The sequence below is a fragment of the Rhea pennata genome, chromosome 1 (genome assembly GCF_028389875.1).
Source record: "Rhea pennata isolate bPtePen1 chromosome 1, bPtePen1.pri, whole genome shotgun sequence".
Taxonomy (NCBI): domain Eukaryota; kingdom Metazoa; phylum Chordata; class Aves; order Rheiformes; family Rheidae; genus Rhea; species Rhea pennata.
The window spans coordinates 55242484-55257002 of record NC_084663.1 but is presented as its reverse complement, the minus strand read 5'-3'; the positions used below and the strand labels follow the sequence as shown (position 1 = coordinate 55257002).

The 14519-nt window shown below is 41.4% G+C and overlaps 2 long non-coding RNA genes across 3 annotated transcripts; both read left to right on the top strand.

The window, feature by feature from the left end:
* Positions 1 to 1868: 1868 nt before the first annotated feature.
* Positions 1869 to 3721, top strand: LOC134136778 (uncharacterized). Its single transcript, XR_009957546.1, has 3 exons — positions 1869 to 2068; positions 3170 to 3231; positions 3350 to 3721. It is a non-coding gene; the product is annotated as an uncharacterized LOC134136778 (long non-coding RNA).
* A 3397-nt stretch (positions 3722 to 7118) lies between these two features.
* Positions 7119 to 13795, top strand: LOC134136781 (uncharacterized). Of its 2 annotated transcripts, none has more exons than XR_009957547.1 (2): positions 7119 to 7181; positions 11816 to 13795. It is a non-coding gene; the product is annotated as an uncharacterized LOC134136781 (long non-coding RNA). The 2 variants fall into 2 exon arrangements; XR_009957549.1 differs by lacking the exon at positions 7119 to 7181 and adding an exon at positions 8691 to 8762.
* Positions 13796 to 14519: the final 724 nt, after the last annotated feature.

Here is a 14519-nt window from a genome sequence, read left to right as displayed (position 1 = left end):
GGTCAAGTCTGGTGGTCTGTTCCTGCTCTCTCCCGCGTATGTTTTCTCAGCCCGGTTCCACTCGTCGTCTTGTCCGTGGAGCCCGAGAGACTCGACCCTGCAGACAGCCCAGAAACGTCCCGTCCTTTCATTCCCAGGTAGTTGCTCCCTGTTACGGAGGCTTTAAATCTCTAACTGCCCTTCCAGCTGTTTCTCCTCCGGACTTGTAAAGATACTGGTCTGCAGCCAGAAGAGCAGCAGCCTTTAGTACGCTTGCCGCACTGACCTGTTACTTGTCAGATTCCATAAGGTACCGCTGAGGTTCCTGTGATGCATTGCAGATATCTGCTATGTATATCACTTTCTAATTTATGCTTTACCCTGTTCTTTTCTGCGGGAGATGAGCTCTTTAACAGCTACATGGGTGTTACTGTGGTGACTGTAACCAGGCAAAAACACACAGTTCATATTGAGATATCTCCGTTTGTGAACTCAGATATGATTAAAAGATTTTTAAAGGCGCACTATACTTTTTTTCTGCCTTTTCCTGCAGAACAGAGAGAGGTTTCTAATAAACTTCCAGTTGCAAGGTATAAGGTGGAAATGTATCATTCCTCTTCAAAACACACACATATATTATGCACACAAATGTGACTTCTTGCTAGTTAGAGATTTGGAAGAGCTTTTCACCAAGCATAATGAGGATTACTTACATGCTTTGACTCTGTATTTCTTTATACTTTGAATTTTTCAATAAGCTTCATTTTAACTTTGAATTTCTAGGGTGTATATTCTTGGGATTTTGGATAATTACACTATCTCTCTAATATATTTCACTGCAATACAGCCTTAACTTTGCCTTCATCTCAAGCTTTTTCTTCTTTTGTACGTCATTTCCCTGCCATATGAGGCTTTTGAGGAGACAGCATTACGTGACTCTCCTGCCCATGCCTTTCCAGAAAGGTGAGAATGTACTATCTGAAAGATAAAATCATTACTCTTGAAACTCCAAAACTGTTTATGGTTTCATGTAACGTGAGTTATGAACTCAAATTTATCACTCCAACTTCTTTAAATAAAAAAGGACAAGTGTAAGATTAACTAAAAGGAGGTCTGTTGTGCAAATTTAAATATCTAATATAATCATCATGATAACCGACATAATAATCTCAGCTATTAGATACAGAGTTGCTGATTTCTTCCAGTGTGCAGCTCTCCCTTCCAAATTTCTGTGAGTGTTAACAATGTATTAAAAACCTGATAATCTGTTCCTCTAAGCTCATTTAAGACAAGAAATGCACCAAATGCTACATTTCTTAGGGAATCCATTTTTAATGACTCATAAGCTAATAAAGGCCTGACTTGAAAATCCTCTAGAACATCGCCTGTCTTCAGTGAATAGATTCACAGAATTGCAGGGTAGGAGGCACCCTTTGATCACGCAGTTTGAGCACCTTCCTGTAACAGCCATTGCATTTTTACCTGCCTAATTTAGCACTGAACCCAGTAGCTTGCATGTGACAGCAGCAGATCCCCCAGAAAGGCATCAAGCCTTGATCTGAAGGCTGGGGGAGGGAAGAGATGGAGAACTGCTGATTTCAGTAATTTGCTCTAGCTGTTAATGGTCCCTTTTATTAAAAATCTATGCTTCCCCCCTCCCCCCCAATAGGCTTTATAGGGAGGATAAAGAAAAATTTATTTTTGTGACGAAGAGCTTGAGTACCTGCTCTGGGTTCAGTTTAGCCTTGAGAGCGGAACTGTGATTGTACTCCCATTAAAAAAAAAAAAAAAAAAAAAAAAAGAGAGAGAGAGAGAGAAAAAGAAAGAAAAAAAAAGTCTGTAACCCTGACCTTCATCTCCTCTTTTAATCACTTTTGTTTAGATCACTGCTAAAAGAACAACTGCTTCTAGCTGTTGTTACTTTCACTAAAATAAAAAAATCTAAGACAGAAGAAAAGCTTTGTTGATCCACCCTGATGATACAGAAGCGAAATTGCGGGAGCCGCTCAAGGGGGCCGTTCACAGCGGAGGCAAACCCAGAAGGACGAAGAACCAGGGAGAAGAGGAAGAAAATAAGCAGCGAAGACACGTACGTGTTGCATGACATTCCTCTAGCAGAAAAAAATGGCTGCACAAAAAACAACCGAAAAACAAATCAAGTCTTTAGTAAACAGTGCCATCCTCTTTCTCTTCTTTTCCCTAGCACTTAACCTAATCTTTGTGTATTTAAAAAATTCAACGTGAATTTGCAGGAGTGGCTGCAAAGCGGCTCTGCTGGAGCCGTTCAGATTGGGGCCTGCTCCTCTCTTTGCCATCCCGAGTTTGCTCCAGTTAAAACAGCAAGTGACCGTGCAGGACGCGAGTACAGCCCAGGCCTTAGCTGCAGCTCCCGTCTCCCTCAGCAGGGCCCACGGACCCTGCTTCGCAGCTCTCTGGTTCGGACTGCTTGGGCCAATGCAAAGGAAAAGAACAAGCCCAAATCCTGAAGCGTAATAAGGAAGAGAACTGAATCAACCCATGAATTGATGGTGTCTTTTAAGTTACATTCTGAACTCGGGAATTGCCGGTTCAGAAAAGACCTCTCCTTGAATTGTCTGTGTTTTGTTAAATTAACACTTTGACTTCCTCAACAGCAAAGCTCTTTTCTTGAAATCCACAATATCCGTTTGTTTTTCTCCATTTGCATTTGATGTCTAAGAGGTCCAGTATAAATTTCACCCGCCTCCAACTTATTTCCATCCCACTTGTTATATTGGTACTGATCCAGCTAACATAGCCAGCAGGAATTGTACTGTGACAAGAAACATTGCCATCCTGTTACTTGATTTTTTTTTCAGCACGTGCCCATTTCTGTTCGGAAAGCTTGCTCAAGGTTGCGTGCTGGAAAATACGTCTGCTCTTGACCGAGTGTAGTTAAAAGGAGGAATGACCTCTTACAGAGGGTCCCTAACCTGGATCTGCTCTGAAAAGAGCATGGGCAGAGCCTGGGGGAGGCTCACCCAGGCTGCCATTCCCAGCCTGGAGCACCGACTTGGACGATGTCTCCGTGAGAGCTTTATTCCATACCTGGACGGGGAGGGGTATGAGCCTGTGCACCCTCAGTTTTTCATGCGGCACTGTGCTTTTCTGCAGGCTTCCTTTTCCGTTCAAATACAACGAGGTTAAAACATACCTGTTTTCCTCTTTTCAGGAATTAATCCAAGAGAAGTGACCGTACGGTGCAGCAGTTGCAAGCCGAGCCGCGCAGTGGGGGTAAGTCTCTATTGCTGATTTTGAAACCGTTACCGCTTCCTCTATCTTTTCAAGTCAGTCATATGGCTATTTTGCTCTTTGCCGTGCCTCCATTCATTTCAAGTTTTGCTCTGTTCAGACTCTTCCATCCAATCTCTCGTAACCTGCGTGTGCCCCAGAGCCGGTGCGCTTAGCCTGTTTCAGCAGTTTTGAGGGGTCAGCAGCGTCAAGGAACGGCGATTTGCGTGATCTCCTCTGTTATGTGTGTGCCTCAAAAGAATGTTATTTTGCTTGAAACGCAGCAAAGAGAAGCATTCTTGATGTGGCAGAGGTCATATCCACATCCCCCGATCTCTAAATTGTAACGTAATTTAGAAGATGAAGAGCACTTCGGGATTATAAAAATCTGGGCAAGGCTGAAGTTGATTCCTTATTTCTAGTCTTTGTATTCAAGGAACGCATTCATAAAAAACAAATAAAATTATAAGTAGGAGATGAACCAATTTAGAAATGTTATCAATAAAAATTAGACTTAATTTTATAACCACTTTACAGATGAAAGTTTTTAAAGTACACTGTTCAATGGTCCCAGGTGTAATTACTCCTTAGCAAAAAAAAAAAAAAAAAAAAAAGGAAAGAAAGAAAAGAAAGAAAAAAGAAAGGAGAGAGAGAGATTAGACTGGTGTTAAAGTAACTGGCATGTTCCAGTCTCTGAGTTGAAGTATAATTTCTGTACGGTGTGCTGTTACATGTCAACCCTCAACTGATCTTCATAAAAAGACCAGCTGATGTATTGCTGAGCTTATGGAAACGTGAACAAGTGTTCCCCACGTTATCCCAGCAATGTTTTAGTTGTCGGGATAGGACCTTTGCTGCTGTGAATTCCAGTCTTGATGGAAGTGACTGATGTTCTCTGTCACGTTCCAGTCAGTATGTGAAACATGAAATATTAATGATGCATTCAAATTACAGGGAAAAAAAGTCCTCCCGCCCGATCTGGCCACTCCTTTATTTGAAGGGCTGTTCTGCCTGTGGCTGCTGCCGTATTAACTAGATATAGCAAGACCGCCAGCTATATGAGCCTACATATGGGGCCAGAAACTCCCATTCGGTGTGGAAGAAGGTTGTTTTCATGCAGATCTTTGTGTTAGCATGAACAGCAGAAGCCACAGTTTTCCTTTTAATTAAAATACTCAGCGTTACAATGAAAAGTTGTTTTCTTCACTTATTCTGCAATTTCAGTGTCAAGATAAGCCAGCATAATGGTTTTTAGCTGGATGCCCACATTGTTCATGGAGAAACACTTCAGCTGCTCGTTACTTGAGCAGTTTGCATCTTACTGGAAAAAAAGGCGTGAAAGATTTGACCCTTGACTACTTTCCAGCAGTTTTCTGTGCATCACAACAACCAAATCGAAAAATACTGAGTTGCCTCTTTTTCACTGTCTTTCGGTAACCATTCAGAGAACGTAAAAAACCAACATGCACGTACATGTTACGCCATGTGCAGCCAGTCTGTTCTGTGTAATTGGAAGGATGCATGAATATCCAATGTACTCTTACAAGTGTCTGAGCCAAGGTAACATAAATACTATTATTCGCAGCCAGTCTAAAGCAGCTCTTTAGTCAAAGGCAGGATGGGAGATTGTCACCTGCAGCCCCTTGCATAGCCATAAATGTTTGGAGAACGGAAAGGCGTCTCGGAGAAACATATCCATCCAAATATGTGTGTATAGTCTGGTGACATAAAATAAAATAAAATAAAATAAAATAAAATTTAAAAAAGTACAGTCACTGGGAACTTTCTTCTAACATGAGGCTGTGAACCAGGAACAGAGAACAAATTTTAACCTTGTAAATCTGGAAATAGTTGTGGGGGTTTTTTTAATATAGTTTTGGATTTGCAAAGGGATGGTTTCTACAGAATTTCCTGGTGTTAGTTACATTGGCGTTTTATAGGGTGCTCATGGAAACTCTTGAGTTTTCATGGCTCTCTGTACTAGATTTTTAATATAACATAGTTCATATTGGCTTTTATTGCTGTTTAATTTAGTTTTTTTTCTTTTTTTTATGTGGCTTCTCAGCTGCAAGGAATGTGGCCTACACTTGTTTCAAACTTTTCTTGTCTATGTCTGAAGCTATTTCTTTCTTGCATATTGTAACACTTTCTAAGAGGTAAACTTGTCTGCATTTGCCATGCAGATCAATTAATCTGCATAGCAAACCTAGATCTCATATTGCAGATGGAAACCGAGAAGTTTTAGATAGTAACTGGAAGTCTTTTCTGCCATATTTTGGTTGTACCATAGCTACGGATATTCACAGCTGAACTGTTCTAAATAAATCATTCTTAGTAAATAATGCCTCTTATTCAAGGGACACATGCAAACAATTTGCAGTCAAGTGTTGGTTATTGGCTTCTCAGGATTTTTTCTTTTCTTTTTTTCTTTTTTTAAGTTAACCCAATATCAGTCTTCTCTTTTGGGGCATCTGAAATTGTTTAAAGCAACATGTGGTTTCTTAGTCCTCTGTAAGAAAAAGGGCAGTTCTAAGTAGGGTGAAGAAAAATAAAATTTTGTAAAAAGTATATTTTTTCTTGGATAATACACTTATGTTTATTACAGCAGCTTTACTCAATAAAGAGAAAATTGTCTAAATAAAAAGATCTTTCTTGATCTTAATAGTTATTCTAGATAAATTTGTATGGAAAATTCAGGCAGTTTAAAAAGCTGCTGTATAAGATACTGAGAAGTGCAAAGCTTACATTTTCACAAGTCTTGTGAAGAAAGAGTATTCTTTCTTGTGCATTAATGTGTTTCATCAGAATTCCTGGGAAGCTGGCCAGCTATACATAGTAAATATTTCACATACCAATATAGTGATTCCTCTGCAATTCAACCAGTCAGCACAAATGAGATTTGATTTACGGTGAATATCTGCACCTGCTAAACAGTGAAATAAGCTCCTGACGTAAGTGATACTTTCATGCAGTTATTTATCCAAATTTTAAAAAGCTTCTACCAGATTACAGACTTCTAAAGATTAGAATTTGAAAAATATCCTCAGGTTTGGATTTTAAACTGACGTACTAAAAGAGAATGCATATGACTTGGAGCTAAAATATATGTGGGGCTAAGATAAACACCTTCAAGGAAAGGCATAAAATGTGCCTGTTACTGAATTAGGTATTTGTTTTGTATGTCTAATGATAAAATCAATAAATGGTTCCATCAGAAGAGAGTTCCATCAACCTCTATCTTTCTAGCATTCAATCAAGAGATTGAATTTGCCAGCTTTGAGGAGGAGAAATGTTTCCCCATCTTTTGACAATCCATATTACACTAATTCAAACAGCTTCTTTACACAGGGCTGCACCAGTTTACTCAAGCGTTGCTTTCAATATCATTTCATTAAATCAATGCAAAAGGTTGTGTTGACCTTTTAAATATATATTTAAATCTGATCAGTGCAGCTTAAATCAATTAGGAACTGATTTTAAGCCAACTCTTAAGGCAAATAAGTGCGTCCACACAGGGTTCCTCAGCTGTTCAACGAATTGATGTAAAATCCAATTTAAATTAAGCTGCTGCTAACAAACTATTGTTGTGTTGCACACAAGTCCCAGATGTGCTGGGAAAGTTCTCTGAGAACTTTCTTTTTAACTTCAACAGAAAACTGAAGAAAGGTGTAATTAAACGAGTGAAGTCTATTCATCCAGGTCTGAAAGGAAGAGTTAGTAGAAACCTCTGAAAGAAATTTCCCAGTGAACACCCAGTGTTCAGCTGAAAACTAGGTGTTTGAACCTTCTGTTTACTGTCAAATGACCAGCTATTTTTCCCTTGGCAGCTCTGACTCTGGTGAACAAGACTGGTGGCACCAGCAACACCAGACTCCGGCGGGAAGAGGCCGGCCTTCACATCCCAAAGGCTAAGAAGATCTAAAGCGAGTTTAAGGAAACTCCTGTAGGGACAGGTAACTGAGCAATCTCACAGCAAAATGATGTTATCAAAAAGCAGAGCAGCCCTTTGTTAATCCCCCTCCTTTCCCAGAACAACCAGATCGTGTTTGCTAGGGATGGGGACACCTGAGATATCCAACCTGTGGCTTGACTTCACAGCAAGTTTCCACAGAGTAGATCATTCCTCCCCACTAAAATGTCACTAACAACCTTTGCAGGACTGTTGAGAAGCCCCTTTATCTTCACAACCTGTAGGCCTACAGGAGCATTTCAGACATTTTGGTCTCGCACCAAAGAAATGGGAGGTGCAAAATGAATTGCACTTCAAATTGGTTCTTAACACAAGATGAAATGAAACAAATATTTTTGTAGAAGTCAAAGAATATCTGATAAATTTTATACACCAACAAACTTGTAACTTGGATTTTAAGCATGGAATTTAAAAATACAGTAAAGTACAGAAATACAATAAAACACTGTGAAAGAAAGCAAAGGTGAAAGTAGTAAATAGAAGAAAATATTAAGGTGAAGTGATGGAAAACTGGTTTAGCATTAACAACTGCCTTTATTATTAATCAGATAGCAGGAGAGTACAAGTGCTATTGGGGACTAACTGTCCCTCAACCTCTTGTCCTCTCTTACCCAGGTAAATTGTCATCCACTCAATTTTCCCCTAGTCCAGAAAGTGGGATAAGAAAGAGAAACGGGACAGTTTTTCCTACGCTCTCCATATTGTTTTAGTAAACTGTCAGTTTTCCTCAGTGGAAGAAGAGTTACAAGGGCTCAGCTTCAGGCCCCTTTCTAACCAAAGGCTTTGATTAGACAGGCATTCGCGGAGGCTGAGTTTGCCATCCAACCCCCCCAGCAGTTGCAATCAATGTATGTAAATGCAAAGATAGGTATTGTCACACTTGGTGTTGACAAAGGAAGGTAAGAGAATGGGGTGGGTTTTCACGCTCCTTGGTATTTTTCTTTTTTCTTTTTTTTTTTTTTTATCTTTTTTTCTTCTTTTTTTCTTTCCCCCGCCTCCAGGGGATGAAAAGCATCTGGTAACTGCTGATGGTTTGTGTGTGTGTGAAATTGTCAGACCTCTGGCCTCTCTCTTCGCAGCTTTCCTGCTTCCTCAGAACTGCTTATGATATTCCCTGCTCAGACTCGTACAACAAGCTGTCTCGTGGAAGTGCGGACTCACAACTCACAGCTGTGCTGGTACAGCAGTTGGGTGGGAGAGTATTCCTCATGCTGGATGTGGCTCTTTCCCTTTCCTCCTAGCACAGACAGGAATCAGTGAATCCTGAAGCTGGGGTGAGAAATATGATTCATGAATGTGGCGAGCAGAGGGAAAAAAAAAATTGTGAGGAGGGGCAGAGAAGGGAATTCGTCACTTGGCAGAGGTGTTTCCTAGAGAAGATTGCCAAAGTAGTGGGCCCTGCACCTTACCGTTCTCCCTCTGCTCGTTCCCATTTCCTGAAGCTGTCAGAACTGGGGAGCTTGTGTTTTCTCGATCTCCTTCAGACGGGCCCGTTCTTTTCTTTGGTGTTCTGGAGCTCCAGCTGCGCTGAGCTTTGAAATAGAAGGAAAGGATGTTTGACACGGTGAGATACTTTTAAAGTATTTGAATCCATGCAGCTAAGAAATCCAAGTATTTATTTATTTAATTATTCAGTACAGAACTGGCCCGCAGGCCATCTCTTGTGGGGTAAATTCACAGACCTAGATGACTTAATGAAGTTTACAGTAGAGTCCAAAGTAAGGCTGTACCAGGTATATTGTCTTGGTAATAGAGAGAGCAGTTAAATGCCAGAAATACCTGATTCAGTTTTGTGAGGACTACCTAAGTTAGGCATCACAATTTTTCTTTCCTGTGTATGCTAGGTTGGGAGGCACGGGACTGCTGGCTCCCTGGTTCTGTCTTCTGTTGTAATATCCCTCTTGGATTTGGATTTGTACTATCTTCACGTACCAAATAGTGCCTTTGTCGTGACTACCACTCTGCTGGTCAGGAGCTTCAAGCAAATGCCTCTAGTAATAGCAGAATCTCTCTTATTGAGCCAGAGAAGGAAGCTAAGCGCTAATGAATTTTTTCTCATCGTACAAAGCCTACAGTTAGGAACTTGGATCAGTTAGAAGGGATCTTTGGAGGAATATCTTTGGGTTGCTATATTTTTCAAAAAAGGACAAAGAATTCAGTGAGGGAAGACAAATTCAAAGCTGTAGCTTCACAGTTCTCACCTTCTTTCAAACAAGATCAAAACTTTTCACTTAGCTGATGTAGTTTCCAGACCTCCCTTGTTGATGTTTTGTTTTCCTGATTTCAGTGCTCATTCCCTCTCTGTGACTCTGCCACATTTAAGACTATCAGAGAGAAGTTGTAGAGATTAAGAGTATCTGTAAACAGTGTTTTAGTGTCTCCCACACACCAGTCTGGAACTGCCTCTCCTCATGTTACTGAATGTACATAGATTTCCCAAATCAGTAGGAGTTCATTGATTCATATGCAGGCAAGCTTGTGTTACTACTTTGGTTATTCCTGTGTTTTTTTCTAGCTACTGTTAATTAGCCTGGCAGATTTTCTCGTGTTGCTTATATACAATAGTAGAAGCATATAACTACTTGTTTTGAGCTATCGTAACATTCTCCTTTTTTACATCCTTCTTGAAAGGATAAAAGGCACTTTGAAAATTTTGTATAAGCAAGAAAGAAAATCCAGAATGTGACCTGGTAATCAAATGATGTCTTGAGTGCAGTTAGTGGTGCTCTCTCCTGCCCTTGGGCTGTCCAATAGCCTCTTGTCACCACACACAGGTCTTCGGGGATGTCCGCTGTCTGTTTTCAGGTTAAAAACAATCACTGCCCTGCCATCACTTTTCTATTTTTCTCTAAGAAAGACTGGCCGTCTTCTCTCCAAGTCGCTTTCTCAACCTTTCTCTCTGACATGTCTTCAGGATCTCGTCTCAGGTTAAAGCAGGACTGTTCTTTCTCCCTCAAGATCTCACTCTCCCACACATGCATTTTCCTTGGTTGTTGTAGACAGTTTCAACTCCTGCCACTTCTTCAGCCTTGTGAATAAATGAGGAGGCCATGTTGCAGCTGGTCACTCTTGGGCCCACCTCTCGTACCCTCAGGCTTGGGCAGCCTGGAGAGATCTGGGTCCTCTGGGGACTGCAGCACAGGCTGTAAGTCTGGCTGCAGAACATGTCCTCTCCGAGCAGAGGCCGTGATGCTGGTTTCTCTCAGGAGGCGGCAGCACAGCCGGATGAGACCAGCATCTGCAGCTCTGTGCCCAGGACTGTGAGGGGCAAGATGGGATTACTTGTTTTATTTCTTCTTAGGCAGAGCACCTTAGGGGGAGAGGATTAGGATGGGGGGTCAAAGGGAGTGTAAATGCATAGATAGGGTGGATTCTAACCCCTTTTTTGAAGCCAAGTGAAATCAGCCCAACACCTTGACTAAAATGCACAGGGAACCTTCTATCCTAAACACACTTCTCTGTATCAGCTGCTACTGATTGTTAGGCATGGTATGAGGCCGGATGCCCCGCTGTGGGGACAGTGTTATTTGTTGATCCTACAACTGCACTCCCAGAGGGTATGTTACAAAAGATGAATGTGCTTCTCTTTCTGTGGGGAAAGGCTGTCTGCAGGAGATTGGGAATAGCCATTAAGTATCATGCGTTTTGCAAGCACCTAATTCACCTGCAGGCTTGTTTTGGGTCATAGTTGTGTGTTATTTTATCTGCAAGTTATCAAACAGCACTAGGTAAAATGCCATGGGAATGGGAGAGCAACAATTAGTCACTGTTTCATGAAATGTTACAACCTATTTCTCTCTCAGAAGCTCATCTGGGTTATTTGGGGCAGGCGGACCCATCTCTCCCATGAAATTTTAGTGACGGATTGCAAAGCAGTGAGATGTATCATGCATAGCAGTCGAGCATATGGTTTTATACAGAAACTAAACATAGCCTGGTCCAGAAATCTATGCTATAAGTTCCTTAATCTACCCCTCTGGCTCTCTTCTTTAAATTCAGCTTTACTATGCCAAGCATTCTCAATAAGCTGGGGGGTGCTGTAGAGCCTTGGTGGGAGGTTGTCTGCTCACTTCATGAACTTTGAGAAGTTTTGTGGCAATGCGGAAAGTTTCAGTTTTACCCCAGTTATAAACTTACGAATGCTGTTTGTGGGTTTGGGCATCCAAAAAAGGAAAGGGTGCTGGAAATCCAGACTTCGTCAGTTCAGATGTTTTCAGTGGCACCAGCAAATAGAGGGCTGCTAGCCCTGCAATTCTTAAAAAGCAATAAAACATGCCTGATTTTTAGTTATTGTTTTGCAACCACTGAATGTGAACTAGTCTCACATACCAGGTAATTTCTACTTGCTACTGCTCAGAGCACCATTGAAATCATACCTCATGCAAGCAGCACTGAGAGGGCAAAGCACAGAAAGACAGCAGCAAGACTTTTGTAGCTGTATACTTTAGGCTTGTAAGCACTTAGAAGAGAAACATCCCCCTTCCCCATCCTTTTTCTTTTACTCTCTGGGCCTGATAGTGTTGGAAGGCCAAGCCCTACTCTCATGACTGTGAAGTTATGGAAAGGCATTGCGCTAAAATGTGTTTGAGAAAGTTTCAATTCCCCCCTTTCTTTCAGACATTTACATTCCCAAGATGACAAGGATGGATACCCTGGCACCAGTGAGTGCACTGAGGATGACATTTTAACAGAGGACGCACTGCTCATCTTGTTCATTGACTGCCCCAAGGAGCTTTGTCACCATGAGCAGATCTGTGGCTGCAGCCCATGACACCCCTTCTTGCCTCTTGCACCCTCCACAGAAGATGCAGCCCCCTGTAACTGTCTGTAGTTGTCAAGCAATGGTGGGTGTGAACTGTTGAGGGTTGTTTCAAGATGGTGGGGTGGGAGATGGAATGCAAATAGCTCAGGCAGTGAGGACTGAAAAGCAAAGCAACCTTTCGTGTGCGCATGTCTTCCCTCTGATCTGGGTAGTGCTGGGGGACTCCTCCACTTGACACATACGTCCTTCTGTTCTGGTGCCTTTGGAGGGATGAGTTTGAGTGCCACCACTAAGCTTTCTCCCTGGTCCCTGTATGGGTCAGAGCCCGGTCTACAAGCAGCTGCTCCTCACTAACAGCAGCACAGTGGTCCAATCAGTCATATATTTTCAAAGTGGGGGGAGCAAATCATTTGGGGGATAAACCTCATGGTGGCTGCAGAAAAAAAAATGACAGCATGACAGCACAAAGACTGTAAAGGAAGATGATGATGACTAACTAGTTTTGGAAGGTGACTGTGCTGGAGCCACCAGATTTTGGCAACTACCTTGGTGGAAAAATTTTTGATAATTGGGAGAGAGAGTTTGTCTCATTTTAATTGAGACTAACCACATTCAGAGCAGTGTCTGTGTCGCCTAGTGTATCTATCGCCCTGCCTTTTCAGCTTGGCAGTCTGTTTTATTTTTTCCCTGCATGTTCTGCTGATTTGAAAAATGATCCGTTCTTCAGAGCATCCCTGGTAATTTGGACAACAGTGTTGCATTTCTTCTGAGGCTGATGCTTTTCAAAGCTGTAGCCTGTCTTTCTGCAGCAGCTATGCCACCTCTCTATAATGTATAGCCTTAACAGGTCTGAGGGGCTGCACTTTCCCTAGGTGCAAAGAAATCTGAGATGACATGACAATCAACAGAAACATTTATTTTTTCAGGTAACCTACAGATAAAGTGAGTAATCAGATCTTTTCTGAAATGAAGGACTATTAGGGAACACCATCACTAATTTCACTTTGTGAAACATACTGGAGATCTCTAAATGAAGTTCCCATTAGTGGTATACTTATATCTGTATACATACATATAAGCATTCTGCTTCACACTAAGGTACTCCACAATTTTGTTTGTTGTTTTAGCAGTTAGTGGGTTCAAAAAAACCCATGATCTTTTTAGCAAGACTTAAGAGCTGCATGAGTTTAGATCTACTGACTTAAGGGAGATATTGCAATACCGATTTAGGGCGTAAGTTTTTATTTTTATTTTTAAAAAATCTTGCAAACTCTGCTATGATGTAGGGGAGGCTGCACTGAACCCCACTGTTACATCAAAGGTACACCTGCTTCCACAGGCTGCCCTCCAGTCACTGTTATTAATGTGAGCGGATACCTGAGGGCTGATACAACTTGCTTTATTAATAGGACTTGGACAGCTGTATTGTCCTGTGAACAGGACAATCTGCCAAGAACCAACCACCTGGAACCACATCTTTGTTTCATCTGAACCACATCTTAGTTCCACCGGCTGAATAAAGCTTTGTCATATGACTTGTGGTCATCACTGTCAGGTATATCTATAGGTAAGGGAAGGGGACTTACCCTAGGAGGGACAGATGCAAGTCGCCTGCTCCCTGGTTCAGGGATGCCTGACCAGGAAACTCCTCGAGGTTGAGAGCCCAAATTACTTGGTGGTATATAGACTCTGCTTTATTTGCTAACTATTGATTGATCTTTCTTTCTGTTCCTCTGATAAGTGAATAGCCTATGCCTGCGAATTAGTAAGTTGTATCCTACTCATTGATTACTTGTGTTGTGACATTGATTAAGCATAACATACGAAAACAGCTATTTTGTTGCAGGTGAAAAATGAATTTTTCTTCAAGCATGCACCTCCTACTTCCAAAACATTCCTTTGCAGTGGCCATCACATTATAGCCTTGAATAAAGAGTAACAGGACCAGAAGCTGAATTTAATCAACTTAGTTTTATTGTCACCAGTAACAGATGTGCTGTAAGTGAGCAGCATCTGGGGAACAAGGCAATTAAATGAAATCAAAACTTTTCATGTTGATAATTAGAGGTGTTGAAGTGTGTGTAAATCAGAGCAGGCATTCTTCAAACTTACCTTGACCATAGGTTTGGCTTTGGCCCTGATCTTGCAAGTGTTCAGGTACATGCTTAACTCGAGGCACATGTGTCACATGTCTATCAAATCTGATCCCCATTGAAAATGGGACATCCAACACATTCAATGACAGAATCATCTTGTCCTTACTGCAGGCCTCTACTTTAGTTGAAGTTTTACTTGGAGACTTCCAGACATCGCATCCCAGCAGCACCTGGATCTCTTGTAAAAGCTGTATAAATATTTGGGTGAACAGAGGAGGCAGCATTCTACAAATTGCCACAAAGTCAGAAATACTTCAACATATAGTGTGATACCTGTATTATATAATTAGCTGAAATTCAGTCCTAAGCCCAGATTTCTTACATCTGTACCACAAGGACAAAGCCTAGACTTTAAATAGATGTGAGGCATGATAGGAGAGAAATTTCAAATCTGCACCTACCC